This window comes from Papaver somniferum, chromosome 7, assembly GCF_003573695.1.
Source record: "Papaver somniferum cultivar HN1 chromosome 7, ASM357369v1, whole genome shotgun sequence".
Classification (NCBI taxonomy): Eukaryota; Viridiplantae; Streptophyta; class Magnoliopsida; order Ranunculales; family Papaveraceae; genus Papaver; species Papaver somniferum.
Genome location: NC_039364.1, coordinates 177,546,550 through 177,557,655, shown reverse-complemented (window position 1 = coordinate 177,557,655; position 11,106 = coordinate 177,546,550).

Below are 11,106 nucleotides of genomic sequence, written 5' to 3'. Positions count from 1 at the left end.
TTAACTCAAAAAGTCTACACACTTCGTTATAAGTCGGAAATTGATTTCTGAGACTAAATTGTGAATTAGATAAACTCATCTTTAAAAGAAAAAGTTTGAAAAATGTATTGTAATCACAAATAATATGTTCTAAGGCTTTACGTCTAATAAAAATTGCATTTCTATGTACGTTGATTCAAGAAAATATAAAGGAAGTCAAATTTCACAATATAAGAAGGGTGAAAGACCAGCCAGAACTAATCCAAATTCTAACAAATTTCATCTATTTGAATCAAATCGAAAGACAAAGCCAATACAAAAATAAAGAGTTCATAAAAATGTTAAATTTTTTATACATTAACTCAAAAAAGTCTACACTCTTCGTTATAAGTCGGAAGTTGATTTTTGTGACTAAATTGTAAACTAGATAAACTAAAAAGTTTGAAAAATGTATTGTAATCACAATTAATATGTTCTAAGGCAGTATGTCTAGTAAAAATTGCATTTCTATGTACCTTGATTCAAGAATATATGAAGGAAGTTAAATTTCACAATAGAAGAAGGATGAAAGACCAAGCAGAACTAATCCAAATCCTAATAAATTTCATCTATCTTGAATCAAATAGAAAGACAAAGCCAACAGGAAAAGAAAGAGTTCATAAAAATGTTGAATTTTATATATGTTAACTCAAAAAAGTCTACACACTTCGTTATACATCTGAAATTGAATTCTGAGACTAAATTGTAAACTAGATAAACTCATCTTTAACAAAAAAAAAGTTTGAAAATGTATTGTAATCACAAATATTACTCCCTCCGTCCAACTTTACTTGCCTAAATTGTGTTTTTTTTAACAAATTTTTACAAACAAATTGGTATATTTCCTATTAAAATTTTCTAATTATCAAGAAAGAAACAAAAACTATGATATGAAAACTAGTATATTGAACAAACATTCTGAAAGTTCGATGGTGTATGTGTAAGTAATTTGAATTTCTTTCAAGTTTTTGCAAAATCCAAATTAAGCAAGTAAACTTGGACGGAGGGAGTATGTTCTAAGGCATTACGTCAAGTAAAAATTGCATTTCTATGTACGTTGATTCAAGAATATATGAAGGAAGTCAAATTTCACAATAGAAGAAGGATGAAAAACCAGCCAGAACTAATCCAAATTCTAACAAATTTCATTTATTTGAATCAAATTGAAAGACAAAGCCAATACAAAAAAAAAAAGAGTTCATAAAAATGTTAGATTTTTTATACGTTAACTCAAAAAAGTCTACACTCTTCGTTATAATTCGGAAGTTGATTTCTGAGACTAAATTGTAAACTAGATAAACTCATCTTTAACAGAAAAAGTTTGAAAAATGTATTGTAATCACAATTAATATATTCCAAGGAAGTACATCTAGTAAAAATTGCATTTCTATATATGTTGATTCAAGAATATATGAAGGAAGTCAAATTTCACAATAGAAGAAGGATGAAAGACCAAGCAGAACTAATCCATCCTAACAAATTTCATCTATATTGAATCAAATAGAAAGACAAAGCCAACACAAAAAGAAAGAGTTCATAAAATGTTGAATTTTATATACGTTAACTCAAAAAAGTCTACAAACTTCGGTATAAGTCGGAAATTCATTTCTGAGACTAAATTGCAAACTAGATAAACTCATCTTTAACAGAAAAAGTTTGAAAAATGTATTGTAATTACAATTAATATGTTCTAAGGCAATACGTCTAGTAAAAATTGCATTTCTATGTACGTTGATTCAAGAAAATATGAAGGAAGTCAAATTTCACAATAGAAGAAGGATAAAAGCCCAGGCAGAACTAATCCAAATTCCAACAAATTTCATCTATTTGAATCAAATTGAAAGACATAGCCAATACAAAAAAAATAGTTCATAAAAATGTTAGATTTTTTATACGTTAACTCAAAAAAGTCTACACTCTTCGTTATACGTCTGAAATTGATTTTTGAGACTAAATTGTAAACTAGATAAACTCATCTTTAACAGAAAAAGTATGAAAAATGTATTGTAATCACAAATAATATGTTCTAAGGCATTACGTCTAGTTAAAATTGCATTTCTATGTAAGTTGATTCAGGAAAATATGAAGGAAGTCAAATTTCACAATAGAAGAAGGATGAAAGACCAAGCAGAACTAATCCAAATTCCAACAAATTTCATCTATTCGAATCAAATTGAAAGACAAAGCCAATACAAAAATAAACAGTTCATAAAAATGTTAGATTTTTTATACGTAGATACTAGTGCTACGAAATATAATTAACTTAAAGCTTTTTCAGAGGTTTTTAGAGGTTTTCAGAGCTCTTTAGATATTTTTGGGTTTTTTAGAGTTTTTGGATATTTTTAGAGTTTTCAAGGCTTTTTAGAGAACATTCAAAGTCGATCTTCACTATTGTAGGGATTTGTTATTATCATTCTTTAACAAATCTCCTAGCTTGTAGATCACGGTGCTACGGAGTATAACTAAATTTAAGCTTTTCAAAGATTTTTGGAGTCTTCCTGAGCTTTTTAGAGTTTCTCAGAGCTCTTTTAGGGATCTTTAGGGTTTTTAGGAAACATTAAAAGATAATCTTCATTATTCTAGGGAATTTTGTTAGTATCATTCTTTATAAAGAATGAAGTTACTTTCAGTTGGCTTTAACGAATCCCCTAGCAAGTAAATACTAGTGCTATGAAATATAATTAACTTAAAGCTTTTTCAGAGGTTTTTAGAGTTTTTCAGATCTCTTTAGATATTTTTGGGCTTTTTAGAGTTTTCAAGGCTTTTTAGAGAACATTCAAAGTCGATCTTCACTATTGTAGGGATTTGTTATTATCATTCTTTAACGAATCTCCTAGCTTGTAGATCACGGTGCTACGGAGTATAACTAAATTTAAGTTTTTCAAAAAAAATTGGAGTCTTCTTGAGCTTTTTTAGAGTTTCTCAGAGCTCCTTTAGTGATCTTTAGGGTTTTTAGGAAACATTAAAAGATAATCTTCATTATTCTAGGGAATTTTGTTAGTATCATTCTTTATAAAGAATGAAGTTACTTTTGGTTGGCTTTAATGAATCCCCTGGCCAGTAGATACTAGTGCTACGAAATATAATTAACTTAAAGCATTTTCAGAGGTTTTTAGAGTTTTTCAGAGCTCTTTAGATATTTTAGGGCTTTTTAGTGTTTTCAGGGGTTTTTAGAGTTTTCAAGGCTTTTTAGAGAACATTCAAAGTTGATCTTCACTATAGTAGGGATTTGTTATTATCCTTCTTTAACGAATCTCCTAGCTCGTAGATCCCATTGCTACAGACTATAATTAAATTTAAACTTTTCAAAGTATTTTGGAGTCTGCCTGAGCTTTTTAGAGTTTCTCAGAGCTCTTCCAGGGATCTCTAGGGTTTTTAGGAAACATTAAAAGATAATCTTCATTATTGTAAGGAATTTTGTTAGTATCATTCTTTATAAAGAATTAAGTTACTTTCAGTTGGCTTTAACGAATCTCCTAGAAAGTAGATACTAGGGCTACGAAATATAATAAATTTAAAGCTTTTTCAGAGGTTTTTAGATTTTTTCAGAGCTCTTTAGATTTTTCAGAGCTCTTTAGATATTTTAGGGCTTTTTAGAGTTTTCAGGGTTTTTTAGAGTTTTCAAGGCTTTTTAGACTTATTTTTTTTGATAAGTCAAAAAATTGTATTGTGGATGAACCTTGTAGCAAAGTATTTGAAAATATTTCTACTTCTGGGTTTATTTTAGAAAATAAATTGGATTTGACAAGTGGGCATAAGGATGATTTAACTTGTTTTGAAAAATTCAAGCTTGGAAACATCTTTGATGGTCTTGGTGAAGGTTTTGACATTCTTACTAGGATCTTCTATGCCAACATTTATGATGTTGTCCCTGAGGACATGGAATTCAAGACCATGGTTAATAGAGTGAGGATTCTAGTTAATAGAGAATTGATTTCGAAAATTACCGGAATTCCGTTGGGAGATTTTCGCCTTCCTAGACCAAGTGATGAACGACCTTCAAAAGAAACTATTTCAAAAGAGCTGTGTGGAAAGAGTGTTGTGTGGAATGGAGGAAAATTTCCTACTAATCAACTATATTTTCCTTTAAGGCCTTTTGGAAAATTGGGTATTTCTAACCTTTGTCCTTCCACGGTTGAGAACTCTCGTTAGAGTCGTGAGTTTGCGGAATTGGTCTATTACTTTGTGATGGAAACCAAAGGTCTTGACATTTGTGGTTTCATTATTTTTCAAATGTTAGACATGACTTTCGTTGACAAGAAGTTAGGCTATCCATGCTTGATTGAGCGAATTTGTCGCAACTTCTCCATTGAACCCATTGGGAACTCCATTGGAACCCCCCAAGCTTGTTCGGCCGTGTACTTTCAATCGAATGAAGGAATATGCTTGTAAGAGGCAAAGGTGTGACACAACTAATGGCTCGAGTGATTCTTCTACGAAGCTTCTTCGCCAAATTTACAAATGTGTTTGTAAATTGAATACCAAAGTAATTTGTGTTCAAGAACAATTACTTGTGATTTCTACCAAGTATCCCGATATTAAAGAAGACATGGAAAAAGTTTGTTCCTCCTTCGTAATCTCCGAAGATGAAGATGATGAGTAGCCTCTTGTGCTTCTTTAAATTGGTGATTAGATTATTTTTGCCTAGAAAGTATTCTTATGAGAATTTATCTCTTATGTGTTAGGAAGAATAACTAGAGTTTGGAATAGCCATTATTGTGAGTACACATAGCTATGCCCATCGTTTTGTTTTCATCTTTATTTTTTAGGTTTATTTATTTAAATTCTAAAAACTGATTTGCAAGATGATGATTGTAGTACTAATCTTTATGGTTTTATATATTGCAATATGTTATGGGATATGTGTGTTTGTGTCCATGAACTATTACGGTCCCATATGATGCCAAAAGTTCTCTTTTATATGTCGATATGCAAGTATTGATACAAGATCAATGAACTTTTGACAAACAAAAGTTAAGCCTATTATGTCAATTACTGATGGATTTTTTTTTTTTTTTTGACAATTATTGATGGAAGATAGGTTAAAATCTTTTGTTTACAAGGATTATGTCTATTGTATGTCATTGTGCAAATAATGATGAAAATAGAATGAATCCTTGTATATGCCACAGTATTGATCATTCCCTGATCCATATCTTATGTGTATACTGCAATGCTCCATAAGTTTTCCTTGTGTTGAGCATAAGACGATTGAGTTAATCATTTATTTTATGGTGAACTTAGTCGTAGCTCGGTAAGTTCTCTTATGTCGAGCATTTCCAACTAGATTAATCATAGATTCGTTTGTGGTTATTTTGGTTGTGTATTCTTATTAAATTAATCATGGGTTCTCTTGTGGTTAGTTTAATTGAGTTTTTTGGATATAGAAAATCAAATCTTTCTTTAAATTAATCATAGAAAATCCTTAAGTTTTTTAGTGTACAATAAAATCTTTCTTTTCTTGTAAAAGTAAGGTCGCTCTTGTTGTTCTCATGGGAATGACATCAAATGGGGGAGAGTTCTTTTGAACTTGCGCTTAATTTTTATATCTTTGTGGGGAGTGCGGCTGTGGAATAATTTAGGGGTTATCTTGTATCTTTATAAACTCCTTGATGAATGCATTTAGCCTCGGCTTTATGATTGCATCTAAACAAGTTGATATGTACTTTTCTTTGGTCACGAAGCGTCTTCGTGGAAATTTCATTAGGATCCCGTTTTCGTACCTTTGCAAATTTTGTTGACAAAAAGGGGGAGAATTAATGTGTAGTTCACACTAAAAATACATATGATTTACGTGCTTTATGGGTCATTATGTAAGGGGGAGTGGTTTTCATGTTGAGACGAAAGTATTGACTAAGGGGGAGTGATACATATCACCATAGTACTGTTGTCGAAGTTGTGATATGAGAACTTTGATGTTGTGTAATAATACTATATGACACTGTATAACAATGATCGAGAGCTTTTGTTTTCTCATTGTTATGGCTACAGAACTTCAACAACTATGATGATGAATTGAACATCTATGGAATCATGGGAGTACTTGGAAAAGAAGAAGTTTTCATGTAACGTTGAAGCACCAAAGAGATCAAGCATGTGGACGAGAATCTACAAAGTTTTATTTATTTTGTAATCCATACGTATTGATAGTTTTGTCATCGTTAGAGCATTGCTCGGTCGAACTCGCATGCGTTGCTATCTCAAGCATGTTTGTCAATATTAGTGATCAAAACTATATGTCTTGATTTATAGCATACTTATGACTAAGTCTCGATCTAGGATAGTTAGGAATAGTTGAGCTCCAGACTCCATGGCGATTATCTTGCAAAGACGAAGAATTACTCAAGGAACCAGTGGAACTTCATTCGACCAAAAGGTATGTGGAGACTTGAACTCATCTTGTCACTCAAAATTCTATCTACTCTTGAGACAAAATTCGTATAAGTATGATAGTTTTCATACATACACATTTGTTATTTCGAGCCGAGTTTACTCGCCTATATTTTTCTCGAAATACGTGTTGGTAAGATTTTGCTTTAACAATTTTCATATTTACCCGTGATGAAAGTCATGATGACGTTTCAATCTTGAAAATAACTTTGATGACGATAATCGATTCTTTATGTCTAACGACTGTTATAACATTTTAGAAGAATGTTTCAATGATTGAAATGTAGAGTTGAGAATATGTAGCCACCTATGGATGTAAGCACATAGTGTGTTCGCACATTAGTGTATAAATCCATGTGCCGGAAACCAAGTGGGTGCATATGTGTGCATGCAGTATTGGTGAAGGAGACAGGTTGGGTATGCGTACCCATACGCGTACTGGCGGAAATTCACTTCCGTGAAATTCTGCTCAGTTTGAAGTTTACGAACTCAAAAACCAGTCACCTTAGGTACGCGTACTGGCGGAACTTTTTCACCCGAAAAATTCTGCTGAGTTTGGAAACTAAAGCCAACTCAAAATCCGGTAACTAAGGTACGCATACCCGTACGCGTACCCAAGCTAGTTATTTCTCAAATCGGTAGTTCATGGACTTAAAACAATAAATTATAAGGAATGCAATCTTTGCAAACCGTGGGTACATTGTTCATGAATTGATTCAAATGAATCAAACCGATTTTGTTTCAGTTGTGTCTATGTATAAAGACCTAAGCAATTGAACAATTCTTGAACTAGTTCTTATGAGTCATTTGAACTAGTTATGAGAAAGATTAATACGGTTAATATGAAAGCACTCATATGGCTAACAATTGGTCGACCATTTGTGAACCAACCAATGTACACGTTTAGGTACGGTTACTCAAACCTAAATGAATACATTTCATTTGTGTGTGACAAGCTAAGTTTCGATCTAACGGTTGAAAGATATTATCTTGGATAAATCAGGTTTTCATCTAATGGTAATTATTGAATGCTTTGTTACCAAGGTAACATAGATTGCAAACCCTGATTTGAAAACTATATATGGAGACGTCTAGCAACTGTGAAAAACTAATCCCCACACCTCCTGTGTGATACTAGTTGGTTTGCTAGACTCGATTCTCCTTTAATCGTAGGTTTCTTCTCGAGACCCTGTCGATTAACGACTGAAAGACTTCATTGGGATTGTGAAGCCAGACGAAACTACTTCTCTTGTAGTTGAGCGATCTGATCTTGCCATTTTCTATCGTACGAGTTCAACTGAATAATTGACTTGAGATTATATCTCCGATAGGGCAAGATAAAAAGAAATCACAAACATCTTCGTCTCATCTTTTGTGATTCCGCAATATCTAGTTTCGCTACCATACGATTTAGATTATTCTGAGGTGATTGATAATACTAGGCTGTTCTTCGGGAATATAATACTAGTTTATCAATTAGTTCTTGTTCACCTTGATTTCTATCAAAAGACAGAACAAAACTTTTATGTTTATCTGTGGGAGACAAATTTATCTATCCTCGTAGACTTTTCTGTGTGATATAGATTTGTTTGCTAAAGTCTTCGACTTTGGGTCGTAGCAACTCTTGGATGTGGGTGAGATCAGCTAAGGGAATCAAGTGCGTAGTATCCTGCTGGGATCAGAGATATAAGGAGCGCAACTGTACCTTGAATCAGTGTGAGATTGATTAGGTTTCAATTACAATCCAGACCAAAGTTAGTTTATAGTAGGCTAGTGTCTGTAGCGGCTTAATACAGTGTGGTGTTCAATCTGGACTAGGTCCCGGGGTTTTTCTGCATTTGTTGTTTCTTCGTTAACAAAATTTCTGGTGTCTGTGTTATTTCTATTCCAGATTATATTTTGCTATATAATTGAAATATCACAGGTTGTGCGTTTGTACCGATCAATTGTGAAATCCAACCTTTGGTTGTTGATTGGAAATTGATTGATCCTTGGATATTGGTCTTTGGTACCATCCAAGTTTATTATCCTTGTATTTGATAAAGACTCGACAGATTTCAATTCGCTTGAGTAAAATCAAATCAAGAGAGAGATATTAACTCCTCGATATACTTGTCTCTAGATTGAGTCTGACTGTCTAGTTGATTCTCCTCGATATACTTGTCCATACAGATTTCTAATCGTAATATTGGGTGTGGTTGTTATACCCCCGCTTTTTCAATTGGTATCAGAGCAGGGAAAAACCTTAAAACCTTATAAGTTTGTGTTTGCTCGATCCTCAAAAGTCTATCCCCTATAGGAAATCGTTTTGGGAGACTTGCTCACCAGAGCTCCTTACAAATTGTTCAAAGATTATTCATTAGACCTATGGTCCCTCATAATAATCACACTCCATCTAGTATGTCGAAAAATCTAGATGTGAGAAAACAATCTAAGGAAAAAATTAAAAAGAATTTTTAAAGAAAACATAGTCAACGCTCAAAGGTATGGACTCTCACAAGAATTACTCATAATCTCTTTGACGAATACTACCATAAAGGATCAATTGACAAGGATCTATTTAGGGCGTTTGAAAATGTTTTGAAATTCTTAGAAAAGCTAAATTCCCTGGAAAATTTGAACTTCTCTGATAAAAGTTATGTGCCTGTCAAATCTTTTGATTATGCACAAACTGTTCCCAACACCAATTCAGGTGGAGTCAATAAGAGTTCATATGTAATTGGCAAAGGAACCATTTATCAGAAAAGGTCAATTCCTGGTCATAAGAAAAGGAGCCCAAGTAATTCTAAGTATTATCGGTATACTTATGATTCTGGCTACAAATATCAACCGAAAAACTCGCATGAGAAATTCCCTGCAGTTTCCAAACACCTGATTTGAGGTTTAGCTACACCCCATTTGTACATGACTTGAGATGGGGCAAGTAACGGGTTGATTTTGATTTAATTTCTTTTATAAGATTTTCAGTAGGTACTTTCCTTAATAATTTATGTACCTTCAAAAAACCTACTTACCTTTAGTGGGTCGCGGTTCGTGTACGGGTCCAAGCCCATGAGTGGGCATAAAAGAAGTTTGGAGTACGCGTACTCCTCTTCCTCCCCAAACAGTCCGCGTATGTGAACTATTCTAGTGTTCATGTTTTCTCTCCATTAAAGCTTGTTGAAGAACAATTGTGAAGAGATTCTTCAAGATAAAAATTCAAGTAAGTAATATCTTCCCCGCTCCCTTATTTCCTTCTAGAATCATGAAGAATGTTAAGAGTTCAAAAGGTTTTTCATACAACCTAGGATCTTCATCCTCATCAATTGATCTTCCTGTTGATCAGAATTCTATTAGGATTAGATTTGTGGATGAATCCTGTAGCAAAGTATTTGAAAAGATTTCTACTTCTGGGTTTATTTTAGAAAAGAAATTGGATTTGACAAGTGGGCATAAGGATGATTTAACTTGTTTTGAAAAACTCAAGCTTGGAAACATCTTTGATGGTCTTAGTGAAGGTTTTGACACTCTTACTAGGATCTTCTATGCCAACATTTATGATGTTGTCCCTGAGGACATGGAATTCAAGACCATGGTTAATAGAGTGATGATTCTAGTTAATAGAGAATTGATTTCGAAAATTACCGGAATTCCGTTGGGAGATTTTCTCCTTCCTAGACCAAGTGATGAACGACCTTCACAAGAAACTATTTTAAAAGAGCTGTGTGGAAAGAGTGTTGTGTGGAATGGAGGAAAGTTTCCCACTAATCAACTAGATTTTCCTTTAAGGTCTTTTGGAAAATTGGGTATTTCTAACCTTTGTCCTTCCCCGGTTGAGAACTCTCATTGGAGTCGTGAGTTTGCGGAATTGGTCTATTACCTTGTGATGGAAACCAAAGGTCTTGACATTTGTGGTTTCATTATTTTTCAAATGTTAGACATGACTTTCGTTGACAAGAAGTTAGGCTATCCATGCTTGATTGAGCGAATTTGTCGCAACTTCTCCATTGAACCCATTGGGAACTCCATTGGAACCCCCCAAGCTTGTTCGTCCGTGTACTTTCAATCGAATGAAGGAATATGCTTGTAAGAGGCAAAGGTGTGACACAACTAATGGCTCGAGAGATTCTTGTACGAAGCTTCTTCGCCAAATTTACAAATGTGTTTGTAAATTGAATACTAAAGTAAGTTGTGTTCAAGAACAATTACTTGTGATTGCTACCAAGTATCCTGATATTAAAGAAGACATGACAAAGTTCGTTCCTCCTTCGTAATCTCCGAAGATGAAGATGATGAGTAGCCTCTTGTGCTTCTTTACATTGGTGATTAGATTATTTTTGCCTAGAAAGTATTCTTATGAGAATTTATCTCTTATGTCTTAGGAAGAATAACTAGAGTTTGGAATAGCCATTATTGTGAGTACACATAGCTATGCCCATCGTTTTGTTTTCATCTTTATTTTTTAGGTTTATTTATTTAAATTCTAAAAATTGATTTGCAAGATGATGATTGTAGTACTAATCTTTATGGTTTTATATATTGCAATATGTTATGGGATATGTGTGTTTGCGTCCGTGAACTATTACTATCCCATATGATGTCAAAAGTTCTCTTTTATATGTCGATATGCAAGTATTGATACAAGATCGATGAACTTTTGACAAACAAAAGTTAAGCCTATTATGTCAATTATTGATGGATTTTTTTTTTTTTTTTTTT